General features: G+C 42.0%; 1 protein-coding gene across 28 annotated transcripts in view; it reads left to right on the top strand.

Annotated features, from left to right (window-relative positions):
- The window catches only part of NRCAM (neuronal cell adhesion molecule), a 311070-nt gene that overhangs the window by 130748 nt on the left and 160643 nt on the right, over positions 1-19679 (top strand). For 26 of the 28 annotated variants that reach the window (XM_060414706.1, XM_060414703.1, XM_042248556.2 and 23 more), the window contains one exon: positions 10869-10946. The exons of the other annotated variants lie outside the window; for them this stretch is intronic. The gene's annotated coding sequence lies outside the window, so the exon portion shown is untranslated. The remainder of the gene's footprint in view (positions 1-10868; positions 10947-19679) is intronic. 28 annotated transcript variants of the gene reach the window in all.

The following is a 19679-nucleotide window of genomic DNA, read 5'->3' as shown; positions in this document are numbered from 1 at the left end:
TTTGCCCTCATTTTCACTTTGCGGTTTTAAAATTGTTAAAGCAGCAAAATAAGTATTATTTCTAATGAAATCATTCCTTTCCTACCCTCAGCCTCATTAAAGTGCATCTGGGGCTCCCCATGATGCTTGAGGTAAAGACTGAAGGATCTCCAGGGCTCCGCAGGGCTGGGCCTCTGCCTGCTTCTCCAGGCTCACTGGGGCTGGGCCTCTGCCTGCCTCTGTTCCAGGCTCACTCCACAGGGCTGGGCCTCTGCCTGCTTCTCCAGGCTCACCTTTGCCTCTGCTGTGCTCAGGCCACCCTTCTTCCCAGCTCCATTTCTTACATCCCAGCCCAGTCATTGTTTCCTTCAGGAAGACCAGCCTCCTTGACAAGGCCAGTTCCATCACCACACACTAGGAGCCCCATGCAGCTCTGCACTGAAGACTTTAAAGAATTGTTATAAAATGGTTAATATGTTGTTCAGTAGAGTTCTGGGTGAAAAGGAAAAAAAAAAGGATTATTATTTTAGATTCATTTCTGTGATTATTTGGTAAATATCTGTCTCCTGCAGTTGCCTAGAAGCTCCACGAGGGCAAGAAGGGGTTTGGTTTGTGGATGTTTTCATTGTGTTTTCACCATGGTATCTCTGATGCCCAGCATAGGACTTGGCAAGTCATAGCCATTTAACTAATTTTTATTGAGGGGATGAATAAATAAATGCTCTATGATGGTAGAATTTTATTGTGTGCACTACTCTATCTTCAGTACTTAGAATAATGTCTAGGGCATAGTAGTTGCTTATTAAATATTTGTTGAATAGATTAATGTTTGCCTGACTTTTCAAGGACACAGAATATATTGATGAGAGTATAAGATGTACTCTGAATTTTTTTTCTGGCAACTATCCTGTATTCATTAATTCAATGGGATTAGAAGGAAGTCTGTTTGTTGTTGTCTAGTTACTTGGTTGTGTCCAGTTCTTTGCGACCCTAAGAACTATGGCCTGTCAGGCTCTTCTGTCCATGGGATTCTCCAGGCAAGAATACTAGAATACAAGAATACTTGGCATTTCCTTCTGCAGGGGATCTTCCCTACCCAGGGATTGAACCCATGTCTCCTGCAAGTCTCCTGCATTGCAGGGATTCTTGACCACTTAGCAACCAGGGAAGCCCATATATAATGTAAAAGTTACCATTTTTAAATGTGTAGTTCAGGGGTAATAAGCCCATTCCCATTGTATGACCACCACGATCATCCGTCTCCAGAAGTTTTTCATCATCCCAGGCTGAAGCTACCCGTTAAACACGTGGCTCCCCACACAGCCATGTGGTCTGATAAAACTGTTTAAAATTTCCCTCAGAGTCTTTTCTTCTCATCACTTCACATGGAAGCTTGCTATGTAAAATATAGAAAAGTGAACTGCTTTTGCTTCTAGAATAGAGTTGGGTGCCTCTGTTTCACTGTGTCTTGGTGGGTGGTGACATTATCTGGAGACTGTGTTCCAGGACAAGGATGCCTTGGAGAGACTGGGGAACCAGGGGCCATGCTGGGAGGCACCTGCCCACCCATGGATAAGCTCTCGTCTCCCCTAGTGTAACATGGAATCATCTTGGTTTCCTCTTTTCTCTACAAACACACACACACACACACACACATACACAGATATACACTCACTGTCACTCTCCTAAAACTGTGAGCTTCTTAAAGATTGGGATCATGTCCTAACTTGTCTGGATTCCTGGAGCGCTGTAATGTTTGTTGAAAGAGTTTGTATTCCGCTCTGTGGATGAGAAACCTTCTCAGTTCTACTTTCTTCTAGGAAGGAAGTGTGACAACCTCACAAAGTGTCCTCTTTCTCTGTTGAACCGTCTTTCCCATGTTGCCCGTGGTGTGGCCCAGGGCCGCATCCCTCACGACTCCCCGGGGTGCCTGTCACAAGAATGGGTTTCCATCCTTGCCTACCAAGAGTCAGATTCTCTCAAAAGCTCTGTTTTCTTTTTGCAAGAAAGCTTAATTTGCTTTCAATGGATCAGAGAGATGATGAATTTTAAAAGCCGAGGTTTTAACTCAGTACTTACTATACTGCTGTAGCCATTAAAAAAAACCACTGGACTATAGTTGATTTGCAGTGTTGTGTTGGTTTCTGCTGTACAACAGTGTATCAGTTACACATATACATATACCCACTCTTTCACATTCTTTTCCCATATAGGTCATGACAGAGTTTTGAGAACTAGAAGAGCCCCTGTGCCATGCAGTAGGTCCTTGTTAGTAGTCTATTTTATATATAGTAGTGTGGGTATGTCCATCTCAACCTCCCAGTTTATCCCTCCCACCATTCCTCCCTGGTAACCATAAATTAGAAAAACTCTATTTTCAATCTTACCTATGTTCTAGGTACAGTGTCATTTTTTATACCATCACCTTAAATCTTCTGTATTTGTTTGGTTTATATTCAGTGAAATTGAGAAATAGTTTCTCACTATCTGTGATATAAAATTTTTAAGATTTTATGTTCATTGACATATATTGACAGTTCAACCAGCCTCCTTTAAGCTTTTTCTTCCCTCAGTGAAGTTAACAGTTATTTTAATTGCCTTTGCTGCTGCTGCTGCTGCTAAGTCGCTTCAGTCGTGCCCGACTCTGTGCGACCCCATAGACGGCAGCCCACCAGGCTCCACCGTCCCTGGGATTCTCCAGGCAAGAACACTGGAGTGGGCTGCCATTTCCTTCTCCAATGCATGAAAGTGAAAAGTGAAAGTGAGGTCACTCAGTCGTATCCGACTCTTAGTGACCCCGTGGACGGCAGCCTACCAGGCTCCTCTGTCCATGAGATTTTCCAGGCAAGAGTATTGGAGTGGGCTGCCATTGTCTTCTCCTAATTGCCTTTAAGAGGACTTATTTAATATCCTTTAATCACTCTTCCCCTACTGCTCTGAATACACTAATATTATAAAATTAAATCTGTTCCTCTTATAGACACAGAAAAGGGACCAACGAGGGAATAGATTTAATTTAAAGTTTCTGTTGTGTTCATGGCTTGCTGACTCTATTAGATAGGGCAGAGCTAGCAGTTGTAACAAACCCTTGCAAGTAGAAACACGTTCCTTTCTAAAAAAAAGTAGAGTTCCTTTCCAACTCCTGTCATAGTCCAGTGCTAGTAATACAGACTATCTGCTGGGTGGGAAGGATCTCTGCTTGTCACCCTTCAGGGACCTCCAGTAACAGAGGCCAGGCCATGTGGCTTGCAAAGTCACATTGGGTATTGACATCCAGCCAACAGCGGGGAGATATGATGTGTGCTAAAGACACACTTGCTTCCTAAACATCTGGGCAAAGAAGTGATACATATTAGCTCTCTTACATCTCAAGGTCTTGCCAGAATTCAAGGGAGTCTGGAAATACAGACCCTGGACAGGAGCCTCTTCCGCACAGCCCCTCTACATGACACAGGGAACAGTGGCTCTTTGATGAACAGCTAGCATTACTGCCCGCTGGATTTCTAGGTTTCCACTTTTAGTTATTCCTCCTGGAAAACCATGAACTGTGGCATGTCCTAGGTACCGTGAAATGTTCCAGGAATGTATGTGTATGACAGCATGATGGCCAGGGAAACTGACAGGCAGTAAGATGGCATTTATCCGCCGTCAGTGTAATTTGCTTACTGTTGGTTGTTTGCACCAGTCTACAAGGTAGCAGGTGACAGTGGCACTTAAAACAGGCAAAAGCTTCTGGGGATGGTCTGTCTTCAGTCTGTTTAATTTGATTTATCAGGTTTCATATCTCTGAAAAGCACATTGGTTCACCTGAAAGTTTCCCATCAGAATGGATCTCTGCCTCACTCTACCCTGACATTTAAGAGGTCATGGAGGTGGTCCCAAGTCCAGGTGGCACAAGTGGTAATGAACCCATCTGCCAGTGCAGAAGGCATAAGAGATTCAGGTTCAATCCCTGGGTCAAGAAGATCCCCTGGAGAGGAAATGTCAACCCACTCCAGTATTCTTACCTGGAGAATCTCATGGACAGCAGAGCCTGTTGGGCTTTAGTCCATGGGGTCACGAAGAACTGGACACGACTGAGTGAGTAACACACACACACACACATATCCAACAAGTTTATTGGTCTTGTAAGAGTAGGCTGAAGTTGACACTAAACTTGGAATTAGAAGTCCAGGCTCTGTGTCCCCATAACCCTTGCCAGCCAGGTTGTGGTGGAGGTGGGCCCTTCTGGGTGCCATCTTGTTGAGGTACTAGTTGGAGAACTTGCTTTATTTCAGACCATACTTTCTGCTTTTGGAATGTATTTTGTTTCATAGGCTGCTGAAATGGGGAGAACTGGGTTTCAAGATGATTTTGGCTTTCTGCCATGTTGAACTGAATTCAGCTGCTGGATGGCAGGCACACCCCAGAGAAACCAAAGATAAATGCCAATTTTAATAGGGTTGTTTATTTATCCTTTTCTCTCTGGTTAATAAGTATGACTGAGCCCCAGATTCAGTCCAAGGATCGTGTCAAAGGGAGGAAGTTAAGAAAAGAAAGAAGAGTTCGGGTTTTAGTCCATGACTGATACAACTGAAGTTTCATTAAGACCAAAGATTAAGAATAACTTTGGAAATTACTATCATTCCCTAGTGATAAAAGCACAAAATGATTTTGCATGCGACTTAAATATGTAATAGTGCAGGCATATAAATATATTGTTATGTATAAAGTTTCCAGAATTGGTGTTCAGAAAAGTGTTTAACTGTATATTTTTAAGAGTGTAAACAGGAAATAATTGTCACAGTTGAAAATATAATTGGATTGAGAAGTCAAATGTTTGATATTTTGATGTAATCTACCCCAAAGGGTAGATTATCATCCCTAAGACCAGTTTTTAGAAATCAACCTCACAGAAACCAAAGAGTAAGCATTTTTAATGACCTCACAGTTGTTCTGAAGAGTATAAACTAAATGAGATTTCAAGTATTTTTCCTTGCTGATACTATTTCCTAACAGTGTTTGCAAAATAGATTTTTGGTTGTATTGAATGTTGTGAATTCTAATTTTAAAACAAATTATGCCAAAAATACCAATCAATAGTTCAGTTTATTTTGGGGCTATTAGGAAGTTTATTTTATTATTTTTCTGTGAATGGCCAAGGCAAGTATCCACTTTCTTGAAATACTGAAAATTTTAATATTATGCACCATTGAATTCATCTTTTTTTCTTTGGTAATTGTTTTACTTTGTGTACCTTGACCTTTGGATTTGTTGCATTTTTCACCTAGATGTTATTCATCTTTCCTGAAGGCAACTTTTAAATTACATTAGATCTCATCTTGACCCTTTGACTTAGAACTGGGTTTCTTTAATAGGATAAATTGATTGTATTTTGGTTAAAAAAATTAAATTATTACTTTGTTATTGGAAAAATAATCCTTCACAATGATGTATTACCCTATGTCATTGACCTAAATATGTGTCAGAGTGATGAAAGCCCATTGATACAGTTGTCAAAGCAAGAATAATGAATGTAACAAGCATTCATTCTCTAGAAATGTTTGGCATAATTGCTGATATGGTAATACAGTTAATACATAGTCTTTTGGTGATCTTTGCAAAGGTTTGAGGGTTTGTATCATCAGAGGGAGGTTAAAAATGAGGCAGTGCCCCTTTCAGTGGTATAGTTAAGCAAGGATAAAATCATTTCCTCACATGATGCTTATGGGAAACCAAACCTGTGGGAAATTACACAGGTGTGCTTTTTAAGGGCATTTTACCTTGAATTGAATCATACTGAAAATAATGCACTTATCAAAAGAACCATATTTCTTTGCCTCCTTTTTAAAATCCATGTTCAGAACGTCTTCTATACCCTACCCAGCTGTATTGTCATACCTGCCCCTTTTGTGAGACACCAGAGAACCCCATGGACGGGGGAGCCACCTGTGGGGTCGCACAGAGTCGGACACGCCTGAGGGGACTTCAGCTCAGCTCAGTTCAGTCGCTCAGTCGTGTCCAACTCTGTGCGACCCCATGGACTGCAGTACGCCAGGCCTCCCTGTCCATCACCAACCCCTGGAGTTCACTCAAACTCCTGTCCATTGAGTTGGTGATGCCATCCAGCCATCTCACGCTTGGTCATCCCCTTCTCCTCCTGCCCCCAATCCCTCCCAGCATCAGGGTCTTTTCCAATGAGTCAACTCTTTCAGCCTTAGCATCATTCCTTCCAAAGAAATCCCAGGGCTGATATCCTTCAGAATGGACTGGTTGGATCTCCTTGCAGTCCAAGGGACTCTCAAAAGTCTTCTCCAACACCACAGTTCAAAAGCATCAATTCTTCGGTGTTCAGCTTTCTTCACAGTCCAACTCTCACATCCATACATGACCACAGGAAAAACCATAGCCTTGACTAGACGGACCTTTGTTGGCAAAGTAATGTCTCTGCTTTTGAATATGCTATCTAGGTTGATCATAACTTTCCTTCCAAGGAGTAAGCGTCTTTTAATTTCATGGCTGCAATCTCCATCTGCAGTTATTTTGGAGCCCAAAAAAATAAAGTCTGACACTGTTTCTACTGTTTCCCATCTATTTCCCATGAAGTGATGGGACCCAATGCCATGATCTTCATTTTCTGAATGTTGAGCTTTAAGCCAACTTTTTCACTCTCTTTCACTTTCATCAAGAGGCTCTTTAGTTCCTCTTCACTTGAAGTGACTTAGCAGCAGTAATTAAAGGCATTCCTGGAAGAGAGGCATAGAAATGCTAGTGCAGTAGGTGTTGCTGACAGCTGGAAAGCTTAGTCCAGCTGTGTTGAACAGGGGACAGAGCGGAAGGTAGTACCCAGCTCAGGACCTTGGGGACTTCTGTCTGATAGCAGCTGAGTTCTTGCATTTTGTCCTTCCGGTAGGTTTTGACCCTGTGGACCATCCTTTTCCCTTCCTGACCTGCTTCATTCTCAGCTCTTTTGATGCCATCCTCTCAGTCTGACCACTCTTTCTGAGAATTTCCTGCTCTCTCAGTTCCATCTTAATAGCATCCCCACTGCAAGTTTATCCTGCCCTCTCTCAAAAGCTGTAGGAAGAAGTAGAAAAAGCAGGAGTTTGAGATTCAGATGGAAGTGGTCTTGTGCTCTGAGTGAATGATTTGCCAGTTGTGTGACAGGGGTCATTAACTTCACTTCTTTGTGCTTGAGTTTTCTGCTCCTGTGTCCAAGCAGTAATGATGCTTCTAGAATTGCTGTATCACCTGTGCCTCTGGGACATAGTATAGCCTGTTCTATGTTAGTTCTCTTAGCTCTTCCAGGTAAAAATTATAGTAAAATCAATTTTATTGACCTGTGTCTTTAATGGACTCACTCCCCAATATTTAACTGTAGCCTCTAGTCATCTGTAATGTAGATTTTTCAATAGCAGCTCTCCAGCAACATGATGTTAGTGTTTCAGACACAATGAGGGTGCCAAATAGGTGGGGCACAGAGACTTTTAAAGGGCTTAGATCAGCAAACTCAAGCACTCTCTAAGTTTCTGTTGATTTCACCATATAGAGAAATTTGTTTGAGAAGAAACTTTAAGAATAGTCTATCTTAAGAAGAACAGTCTACCTTTTGAGTTGCACACCCACTTTACCATGATTATTTGGAGATAAAGGATTGTGGGTTATTTTGGTCAGTGGACCCAAGAATGCTTACCTTCTGCTCTGCCTATGAGATTCCCGAATGCTTACCTTCTGCTTGTAGAGGACATTGCCAAAGCAAGAGGAAATACACTTGCATGAGTAGCTGAAGACTTGGTCTTGAATCCCAGGACAGAGCTCTGTTACTCCACGCTGGAAGAGGTGACAGGCTCCTTTCCCCTAGATGAGTAATGACTTGGAAGCAGTGCCCTCCATTAGGCAGGGTCTGATTCCCTTAAGCCCAAACCAGTGTCAGATACTAGCGCTGCAATGTGAGGATACCAGTAAATCAAGGCTCACATATCGTAACAGAAAGAAAGGTCACAGGAGGGGTTTCCCTAGTGTCACACCTGGCACTGGGCTACCCCACCTGCCCCCGGGCAGGACCAGAAGCAGAGCTGAGTTGTCCTAGGGGAGAGCAATGCGGAAAGATGCAGAGAAGGGTGGGTGGAGGGGAGAGAAGTGAGACCCCACATGCATGCTGACCTGATGGAGCTCCCCTCCTAAAGATGCACTCACATATTAGGACAATGAAGTCACAAAATCTGTCCATTAATTAAAGATCATTATTTCTTGCAATAATATCAAATGTCATGGCCAAATCAGTGTTCTTTCCCCTAAATCAGTGCTCCATCTGTGTTTCCTGATTCATCTTAGGGTTTGGCTTTGGGAGGATGCCCCCAGAAGCCAAAAACCTTCGTTGGTGACTGAAACATTCTCCAGAGTAGCCTCCCTTTCCAGTCTCTACCCTACTAAGATCCCACATTGCTGACAGCTGTTCTTTCCTCTTGCCTAAAACCTTCAGCAGGACTGCATTGTGCTCAGGTTCAAGCTTAGACTTGTCAGTTGGTCGGTGCTAAAGGTCCCTTGCTCTCTAGTACCATGTGACCTCTGTAGCCTCCCCTCTTGGCTGTATCCCCTGCCTCCCACCATCACTGGGCCTGTTGCTCCATTGCTCTGCTAGTGGGGACATACCACCCTCTTGGTCATTGCCATTCCTTCCTTCTACTGAGAATGCCCTCTCTACCCATCTTTAAGTGTTACGTCCTGTGGAAACCTTTCTACCCATCTTTGAGTGTTATGTCCTGTGGAAACCTTTCTACCCATCTTTGAGTGTTATGTCCTGTGGAAGTCTTTCCTTGATGCCCCCTTGTAGAATCAGTTGTTCTTTTGTGGTTTCATCGTTGAGGTTCAGTCACTTAGTTTTGTCTGACTCTTTGTGACCCTATGGACTGCAGCACACCAGGCTTCCCTGTCCTTCACCATTTCCTGCAGCTTGCTCAGACTCATATCCATTGAGTCGGTGATGCCATTGAACCATCTCATCCTCTATTGTCCCCTTCTCTTCTTGCCTTCAGTCTTTCCTAGCATCAAAGTCTTTTCTAATGAGTCAGCTCTTCACATCAGCTGGCCAAAGTATTGGAGCTTCAGCTTCAACATCAGTCCTTCCGATGAATATTCAGGGTTGATTTCCATTAGGATTGACTGATTTGATTTCCTTGCAGTCCAAGGGATTCTCCAAAGTCTGTGGTTTCATAGTATGTTCTATAAATATTGCATTTTATGGTGGCTGATGGTAGTTCTGGTTTTTGCATCAGTACATGGACTAAGATCCCTCATGTATGAAACATGTCGTATTTAATTCTTCTCTTATTTATATTTATCCAGTCTTTTGACAGATGCATATCAAATATTCAATATGTTTGGTTGAATTATTGTTGTAGACATAGCTTCAAATACTTGTAGACCCTTTCCTACACACTTGTAGAGATTTTATAAGTGGAAACTAAATGACAAAGAAAGAAAACCTCTTCTATCCTAATATTGATTTTAATTTCAAGAGTTACTAACCTCTGCACCATTAACATTTTGTCCTGATAAAATACCATTGCATCAGAGCCAGTGAAAATCAAATGAGTGGTTTTACATGTAATTAAGATAAAGCTTTTTGCAGTTGAACACAGAAGATATTCTATAACACGTGCCTGAACTACAACATCTGAGATGATGACACATCTTTTTATTTTGGTAATAGAATCATTTTGTGATTCGTAGTTGTCTTCAAATTTGAGTTAAGCCAGCAATTCCTGAATTGACACTTGTTTCTCTTCTCTGAAAGGTTTTTCAGAGGTTGATAGTATGACTTCTGTTTTCAAAAGTCCAAAGTCCAAAAAGCCACAGATTCTCTTTTAGAAAACCATGGATGTCCCTGAATTGGTTGTCTTAAAAAAAGAGAGAGAGACCTAATGTACTCAGCTGTGATAGTTTTCCTCCCGTCTGCACTGTCCTTTGCTGGCTACTTCTCAGCTGGAATATTTGCAAAGGGAACATTGGGAACATTCAGGATGAGGAGAGGAGACTTGAGGCTGGTCAGGCTCTGGATTGTCCATAGCTGGCCCTTTGTCAAAGCCCAGGTGGGTCTTCTCTGCTCTGGACTGCTCCTATCATCTCTTTATGACCCTCTTTGATTCTGGCAGCTTAAGAATTTAAAGTGTAGCCAGCTACCCAGATGATTCTGATGCTCATAAAGTTTGAAGCTTGCTGATTAGTAGGTGCTCTTATATTCTCTAAAATCCTACTAAAGACAAAAGCGGAGGCCCAGAAAGTGGCACCATATTCAGTCACACAGCTCATATTGTGGCTCAGATGGTAAAGAATCCGCCTGCACTGTGGGAGACCCAGGGTCGGGAAGATCCCCTGGAGAAGGGAATGGCAACCCATTCCAGTATTCTTGCCTAGAGAATTCCATGGACAGAGAAGCCTGGAGGGCTACTGTCCATGGGGTTGCAAAGAGTCGAACATGACTGAGTGACTAACATGACCAACACTTGAGATCTTGAGGCCTTTCAAACATAGAGGATTTCCTACTCTACTAAATAAAACATTTCAGTCATCATCATCCCACGACAAGGAAGTATTGTAGCCACACTGTATGCATGCATTTTCCATATCCCCTCCATTCCCCAAACTGAAAAGGCACAGACATGATGCTTTCGATTGGGATCCATTGAACGTATGGTCACCAGAGTTTTGGTCACTTCTCTGATTTCACTTTTGATTGAAACCAGCAAAGATGTGTTTTGGCAAATATATACGTAATTTGTCTTTCCATGCAGGGCTTCCCCTGTAATTGTGTTTCCCATCAGGGAGTCAGTTGGAGTTAATGTATTGACAGTCTGTGGTGATGGATGACAAGTGTCTTGTTAACATTCCCCCCACTCTTCAACCCACAGAGGAATGCTAAGAAGACTTTTGGTTTAAAGAAGTCAAAGGAAGAGCAATTTCTTCAGATAGGAAGATCTTCTTCAAAGGTAGGAGTTTATCTTCTGAAAGGTTTAAATTGGTTACTGGTTCAAAAAGGGAATTATACCATAAAATGATGTGATTGTGTAATGTTATTGCCATAGTGAATACTGTCCATCCAGAGAGTGTGATGAAGAACAGAGAGTAGGGATATGGCTGCAAAAAAATGAATCATACTGCATGTCAAAAAAAATGGATCAAATACACAGGGAAGAAAACCAGCCCTTCACATCCTTTCACAGTAATAAGATTTTTGTGTTCCTAAATCATGAATCATATCAAGTTGAGAAAGTAGGCAGCAGAATAAAAGCACTGCTGGTAAACTATATGTTTCTGATGGAATTAAAGATTTAAAAGGAATTATTTATAGGAAAAGTTTTCTTTTTGATGCAGTCATCTATCAAAAATCTCCTGAGAACATATTATTTGTACATGATTTTTGTGTGTCTCACCGTGAAGTCCAAATAATGCCAAAGTCTGCTTATAAAGCTGTAATGTGGGGCTTCCCTGGTGGTGCAGTGGTTAAGACCACCTTCTAGTGCAGGCGGTGTGGGTTCAGTCCCTGGTCAGGGAACTAAGATCCCACATGCCTCATGGCCAAAATACCAAAGCATAAAACAGAAACAACATTGTTACAAATTCAACAAAGACTTTAAAAAGAGTCCACATCAAAAAAGTCTTGAAAAAAAAGTTTTACTGTTACTTTGATGCTCTTTCTGCTTCGTAAATCCCTTTCCCACCCACACTGCTCACTTCGGTCTGATTTATATCATTTAGGACGATCAGTTCTAGAACTGACTGTGCCAGGCCAATGATACCATCTTCTCTAACCCATTGAATTTGATGAAAAATATCTTATTTAATGATCTGGAACACAGTTCAGAGAACTGTACCTCACCCAATGATAGCTTTCTTAAGGAATTTCTGAGAGTGTGATTGTTCAGCGGTTAGTTCTCTACCTCATAGGTTTTATTTAACAAATAAACTCCCATGGAATTTATGAATATTGTATGCAAGATTCTGAGGTTGTAAAATTTTACAAGATACTGTCCCTTGTCCTTGAGAACTCTGAAATTGATTCATCCATATATCATTTTGTGTTTCAGAGGAAATGATTCGTGCCTCCGTTGAATTTGCTTCATTGTGTTTTCAGACTAAATACATGTGACTAATTAGTTTTTGTGATGTTTCAGAAGCCCACCAGAAATCCCCAGATCAGTAACCTGAAAATTAAGAAGGTTACTTTGTGAATCAAATAGCACAGGTTTTGTTCTGCTTGGAGAGTTCTCAAAAAGTGAAAATTAGTAAGGACTAGCAACATTGCTGAGTTAGGTAATTATGAACAATATCAAAAAGGCTTAATTTTGTATAAATCACCCATTTAATGGGAAGCTCCCTCATTAATGTAAACTGGCTCATTTTATAAAGTTTTGATATACCCAGACGCACCCCCTCCAATGACTGCTATATCATAAAATAAAGACACCTGCCAGCTGAGGCTGTGTAAGAGACCTCTCCATTCTGGCAGGGACATGGAAGGAAGTCTGCTTACACTGAATCGCAGTTGTTAGAAACTAGGAATTTGGAGTAATGGTGGTGCTAGTGTGCCCTTTCCACATCCTTAGACAGCAATATCATGGAAATGAGTATCACTTCCACAGGACTCAGGCCAGCAAAGCTTTTTACTAAAAAGATGGCTTGTGCACAAAGGAGAAGGTGGGGAAAAGTACCAGCTCCCTGAGTAGAAGGGGCAAGTTGCTTTTATAACAAGACAGGGGGAAAGCTTGTCTCATTATCACTGATAATTTCCAGAAATGGTCAGACTTCTTGATCAGCAGCAGGTGGCTCCATGGTGGCTATTAGGTATAGGGTGTACTTCTGTGAGGAGAAAGGAGTGTGTGAGAGTATCCTGCAAGAAAGCACTGGAACAGATAAGGTTTAAGTTAATAGTTGAGTCTTATGGCAATTAGCTATACCTGTGAGTGTAACAGAGGTAACATTTACTCCAGCGAGCCTGGTTTATGTCTCTGGGCCTAAGGCCCCACGAGCCTTTGTTCTTTAGCTTCCAAGGCCTATTTTGCCCAAAGCTGTTACTGATCCTTTTCCAAAATGGCTGCACTCTCGTCCTCATGTCTCAGTAGTAAGTGGCACCAGCAGTAAGCTCTGGGCAAGTTCTTCTGTAAATAACATACTGCGTGATACTTAGGAGAGGTAGGAAGACCACAAAGCTAGGAGTTTATTAGTAAATGGTGATTTCTAGTAAAAGGGGGAAATATGCAGAGATGAGGCTAGCAGAGGGGCTGCCAGGAAGGACTGCCTTGTGCCCTTGTAAGGTGTTAGTGGGCTCAATATGATGGTTCCCAGGGAAGCTTTCCTGGCTGGTTACATTATTTTCTCATTCATTCAATGCAGGAGAGTAACTTGACTTCAAAACTCTGTCTTTTAGACAGAGGTTAAAGTTCACATTCTACCTTTTGCAGTACATTCTTCTCAGAGATTTTCTTGGCTGCTCATTTGTCAGCTGACAACAGTGAACTTTTTAGTCATCAGGCACTATTAGAGCCACAAAAAACATCTCGCTTTATCTTTGTGGAGGATTTAATCTGGTGGAAACTAAACGCTGTGTGTCTTCCCATGTCTTTCCCTTGCCTCACAAAGACTCCCTGGAACTTCCCAAAACTCTAAAGCACACTTGTATTCAGAATGTCCCCAGGCTATTCAAGAATTCGGCCTCTGACATTAGAATAGAAAGTGTTTTTGTAGCTACTTCGAGTTTTCAGTAGCCTTTCCCACGTCCACCAGTGGGCTGTGGTATCCAAAAGACGTGGGCAGTCAGAGCCGTGGTTCTGAAGCCCCACCCCTCCCTCACCTCACATCCCTCTCCCCACGCCCCTCTCTGCCCAAGTCTGGCTGCATATCAAAAGTGCATTTGCATTCATCATAACGTGAATGAATAAGTTCCCTGCAAGGAAGATCTGCCTTCCACCTGGCTTGAAAATTTTGAGCTAAAATGCAGGACAGTTAGTGGTGGAGTTTCAATAAGCAACCACAGTTGCAAAGGGAATACCCCCCAAATCACTCCGAATATCGGTTTTCTGCTCTGGCTGTATTTGTAGAAGTTTGGTCCTGATCATAACCATAATGAATCTGAAGAAGGATTACTCTCATGCTATGCCTTATGGCATGTTCCTTCTGGTTAAGCAGCAGACGAGGAAAAGTCTGACAAGTTATTGGAGTTGTTAAATGATTGTTTTGGTTGATGGTTTGGAACTTGTTCTTTCCCTTGGACTCATGGTAGTAACTTTTTAAAATGATGTAGATGTCTTGGGAGAATGGTAGTTATATTCTGAGTAGATAATAATAAAACTGATAACAATAAAAAGACTTTATCTTATAATTAAGTTGACCTGTAAATGTGAATCAGAATTTACTTGCAGAATCCAGGTGGTAGTACTGTTTTTGATACTATTCAACAGTAAAGAGATCCATCAGGATTTTGGCCTCCAGAGTCATTTTAAGGCTGATAAGTTTCATTTCATATTTACTTGATGCCAGACAAACCTAGGAGACAAACATCTTCCACAAAAGGGATACTTGCCTATGAAACTAGAGATGAAAAGCTCATTAATAAAAGCAGTTACCCTGGGAAGCCCAGAATTTACCAAAGCCAAGTGCCTGTATGCTAAGTCACTTCAGTCGTGTCCGATTCTTTGTGACCCCATGGACTGTAGCCCTCCAGGTTCCTCTGTCCATGGGATTCTCTAGACAAGAATACTAGAGTGGGTTCCCATTTCCTCCTCCAGGGGATCTTCCTGACCCAGGGATCAAACCTAAGTCTCTTGCACTGGCAGACTGATTCTTTATCACTGAGCCACCTGGGAAGACCACCAAAGCCAAGTTCAGTTCCATTCAGTCACTCAGTCATGTCCAGCTCTTTGCGACCCCATGAACCGCAGCACACCAGGCCTCCCTGTCTATCATCAACTCCCGGAGTTTACCCAGACTCATGTCCATTGAGTCAGTGATGCCATCTAACCATCTCATCCTCTGTTGACCACTTCTTCTCCTGCCCTCAATCTTTCCCAGCATCAGGGTCTGTTCAAATGAGTCAGCTTTTGCATCAGGTGGCCAAAGTAGTGGAGTTCCAGCTTCAACATCAGTCCTTTCAATGAACACCCAGGACTGATCTCCTTTAGGGTGGACTGGTTGGATCTCCTTGCAGTCCAAGGGACTCTCAAGAGTCTTCTCCAACACCACAGTTCAAAAGCATCAATTCTTTGGCTCTCAGCATTCTTCACAGTCCAACTCTCACATCCATACATGCCTACTGGAAAAACCAAAGCCTTGACTAGACGGACCTTTGTTGGCAAAGTAATGTCTCTGCTTTTTAATATGCTGTCTAGGCTGGTCATAACTTTACTTCCAAGGAGTAAGTTTCTTTTAATTTCATGGCTGCAATCACCATTTGCAGTGATTTTGGAGCCCCCCAAAATAAAATCGACCACTGTTTCCACTGTTTCCATCTATTTGCCATGAAATGATAGGACCGGAGGCCATAATCTTAGTTTTCTGAATGTTGAGCTTTAAGCCAACTTTTTCACTCTCCTCTTTCACTTTCACTTTCATCAAGAGGTTCTTTAGTTCTTCTTCACTTTCTGCCATAAGGGTGGTGTTCTCTGCATTTCTGAGGTTATTGATATTTCTCCCGGCAATCTTGATTCCAGCTTGTATCTAAGCAAAGAGTATTCACCTCTTTAGGGTTTTATACCAGTTAAAATTGATTAGGTATTTAATCAGCTAGAAAACTGGAATGATCTTTTCTAGTACTTATTAACTTCCTCCTTCTTCCCTTGACTTATGATGAGGGCAAACTCCAGCTTTCCACTCAGTGACAACATCTCCTAAAACATTATTGAACATAGACTGTCCCTGCCTGGTTGTACTAGCAAACTTCTTTGTAGAATTACTGCTCACTAACAAACAGCAATGGCACCCCACTCCAGTACTCTTGCCTGGAAAATCCCATGGACAGAGGAGCCTGGTAGGCTGCAGTCCATGGGGTTGCTGAGAGTTGGATATGACTCAGTGACTTCACTTTGACTTTTCACTTTCATGCACTGGAGAAGGAAATGGCAACCCACTCCAGTGTTCTTGCCTGGAGAATCCCAGGGACGGGGGAGCCTGGTGGGCTGCCGTCTCTGGGGTCGCACAGAGTCGAACATGACTGAAGCGACTTAGCAGCAGCAGCAGCAACAAACAGCAGCATTCCCAGAAACCAACTGAGATGAGTGGAGGTTCTGTCCTTCCATCCCAGAGTAGTGCTCAGCTGTTCATTTCTATGTGGAGGCTGAGTAACATTCTGTGACCTGGGGTCAGATGAAAACATACTAAATCTCACAGACAGCGTTTCTTTAGGGAGGTTGAGTTATAATACACGTCCTCATATTTTTCTCTGAGTCATCGCGACATTCATGGTTGAGATGCCTTTGTTGATTAAGTCCATTCTGTCCCTTGCAACCCGTCCTCATGATTCTTATGAGACACAACCATTTTTCTTTGGAAACCCACCTTATCTGCTGCCCACTGCTCAAGCTGCTCAGTTTGGTAGTTATCTCAGGAAAAACTGTGGAAAGGCATCTGACAAACGACATCAGCATCCTCTTTTGGAAGATAGTGGGAGGTGGGTGAGAGAGTAATGAGAAAGGTGGAATCGTCTTCTGGCAGCAGCAATTAGTGCTAGTAGTCTGTAGGAGGAATTCTGCAACTTGTACATGTTCCTCCCCTCTCCTCCTACTGTGGTCCAGAGGGAGAGAGATCTGCTTTGAAATTGGAGGTAGAAAATCATCTGTCACTTCAGTACAGGAGGCATGTAGTGACTTAGCATTATACACCAAAGGGCTGTGTGGTGACCTTTCCAGATTCTTACTGGCTCAAATTTGTTTTATCTGCTGCACTTTGGGCTTGTAGCTTTTACATGATTTCTGGAGTCACCTGAATTAAAGTTGGTGATGAGAAAAGGCTCCATTAGAGGGACACAGACTTTCATTCGGGAGGCTCACTGAATGACTGGAATTGTGTCACCAGGGAGGGGAGCCACTGCCCTGTGACCCTTGCTCCCAACAGTACAACCTCTGCTGAAATAACTCTGCCCCTGGAGGTAAGTTAATTTAAAAAGACCATTGTAAATGGCCTCCTTTACTTATTCCAAATCATGATCTTTATGTTCAGGGTCCTCCTGATCAAAATCAATGTTCATTGAACTTAGTGCACCCTAACCTACTGAGCAAGGCCCTCTGAGTGTTGATAGTAGTGGAACACCTTCAATGCTCAGGTGCACAGAACTCTGAACAAAAGTAGGCTTGTGTGCCCAGATTCTGAGGGTGTTTTTATCATATCCTTTCTTCCCAGCATCTGGACATTTCATCCCTGGCTGCTTCTGGAGGGAGTCAGATCCTGACAGAGGGTTATCTAGGGAACCACCCAGGAGGAAAATGAAGCCCAGTGTGGAGCAGGAGGCCAGGCTCACGCCCCTGCTGTGGATGCAGTATGCTGCCGTCACATCTGAGTGCAGACACAAATAGATGCTGGGACTGTTTTTTTTTTTTTTTTTGCTTTGCTTTGTTGTGGTTTATTTTGCCTTTCACAACAGCAATTCATTTTTTAAGGCAAAGGAAAAAAAGAAAAGCTCTTGGAAGGATTCAAGTTTTCATATCTGCAGAAGGCATTTCTATAGCTTTTGTCAAACTTAGCTGGTCTGTAAAGCGCCTTTGTTTATGGTTGACTGTTGCAGAAAGCGAGTCCATAAACTAGAATGCATCCAGGAGAGAACGATTTCTATTGAACGAATCAAGTAGGATATGGTGCATGGGGCCAGTCCTGAAAAGGGTTTTGTTTCTTGCAGCATGGTGGAAATTCACATTGATATAGCTGCTGTGCGTTCGTTAGCAAGCACAGTTAAACAATGGGGCATGCCAGCTGACGTGGCTCCGTTGATTAATGCATTCCTTGAATGTGTTGATTAATGTGTTTGTGCAATGCCTCCTGAAGCTGAGAATGCACCTGAGGCACACGGGATGTGCCTGGTCCCTGGTTCTTCATTGCCCACTTGGGCTCATTTGCACATGGGTCTTCCGGGTATGTGGTTCACACCCGCACCTTTGTAAATAAAACCACAGATCTAGCAGATTTTTTTTTTGCAGGAATATTCTCTGGCAGATGTGTTGTATGTTAAATCTAGCAGGGATTCTATAACCCATGAAATTTATAGAAAGACTAGCTGTCCAGCTAAGTGTAAACCCTAGATACCATCCATCTTGTGGGTGATCCTGTCCTGACTTTGAGTTTTGTTCTTCTCAACGTTTTTGTAAAGAAAAAAAAAAAGCAGAAAATACTTAGGGAGTGCAGCTTTCACTTGAATAATACAGGAAGAGCTATGCAGATAGACTGCCCATTAGACATTTGGTGAACTTGGCATCTCGGTTGGAAATCTACTCTTCCCAGAGGCAGGGATTCCCATCAACCCAGCCAGGGTAATTCCGTTTCCACTTGGCTTCATTCAGGGTTGTGACATTTCTCTCAGTATTATGAATTCCCATTAAACCACATAATTTTTTTCATAGCTTGTTTCCAAAAAGGCTCATCTTGATGGGGTTTTGCTTGGCTGATGGTTTGATAGAGATACATTTTTGAGAGTTTTTATTTGTTTACTATCTTGTACTTGTTACGTGAGTCATAAAAATTCTGTTGCCACTTCTAAAACTTCCCTGACTCCAGAATCTTCAGGAAGATGGCAAAAATGATGAGAAAGCCATGTTCAAAACTAGTGAGGAAAGGTCTGAACCTAAGAGAAGTGATTCAGTGGTGGTGGTTTGATGGTGTTGCCCCTCTGTCTTGAGGCTCCAACTATAACATTTTAACAGTATACCAACAAGGCTATTCAGAAAAAAGAATTTTTTTCTTAAAAAAATGAAAAGATCACTCTGAAGAAGAAGGAACTTTAATATATTAGAGAATTCATGTATGTAACTATTATATAAAGAGATAGTGGAATCGCCAAAATCCTATTTAACATCTGGCATGAAATTAAGGGTGAAGAATGACATTCTTATATTTTCAAGAACAGGACTTGACTGAAGATTCCTTAATTCCATGTAGAAGATTTAGCAGTGACAAGACCATTGAAAGATCTACTTTGGAATGTTCATAGAATACATGACTTCTGTTATTTGATGAATGATATCTAAACCCCCAATTTACAATTACTTAAAAATGCTTAGTGTTATGTGTGCCTCACAAGGAATACTTATGGGGAAAAAAAGTAAAATATTGAATTATTTTCTTGGCAGGCACACATAAGCTACTCCCTTGGAACTTGAGGTACACAGAAATATGCATTCAAATCATTGTAATGCTCATTTGATATGGAAGACGCATTTGGGGAAACTCATTTGATTTTCAGAGACTTTCTAATGATAAAATATGTTTAAAAGAGAAATGCACCAAAATAACTGCCTAAGAGAGAGTTCACGTTTGTGATTAGACATGCGTTTTCCTGGTTAGCTTAAATTCTGCAAGAATTGAAGGGGTAAACAAAGAGAAGCGGCGAACATGATTAATCCGTTTTTCTGCAAAGCTTTTGATACTGTACTGAATAAAAGCCTTGCTGACAGAAGCTGTTAGCCCAGTGAAGAAAATGCCATAGGAACAGGTTATGAAAGGAGAGGGTGGAAGGCAGAGAACAA

Source organism: Ovis aries, chromosome 4, assembly GCF_016772045.2.
Source record: "Ovis aries strain OAR_USU_Benz2616 breed Rambouillet chromosome 4, ARS-UI_Ramb_v3.0, whole genome shotgun sequence".
In the NCBI taxonomy this organism is placed as follows: Eukaryota; Metazoa; Chordata; class Mammalia; order Artiodactyla; family Bovidae; genus Ovis; species Ovis aries.
The sequence above is the reverse complement of the archived record's forward strand: the minus strand, read 5'-3'. Positions and strand labels throughout refer to the sequence as shown.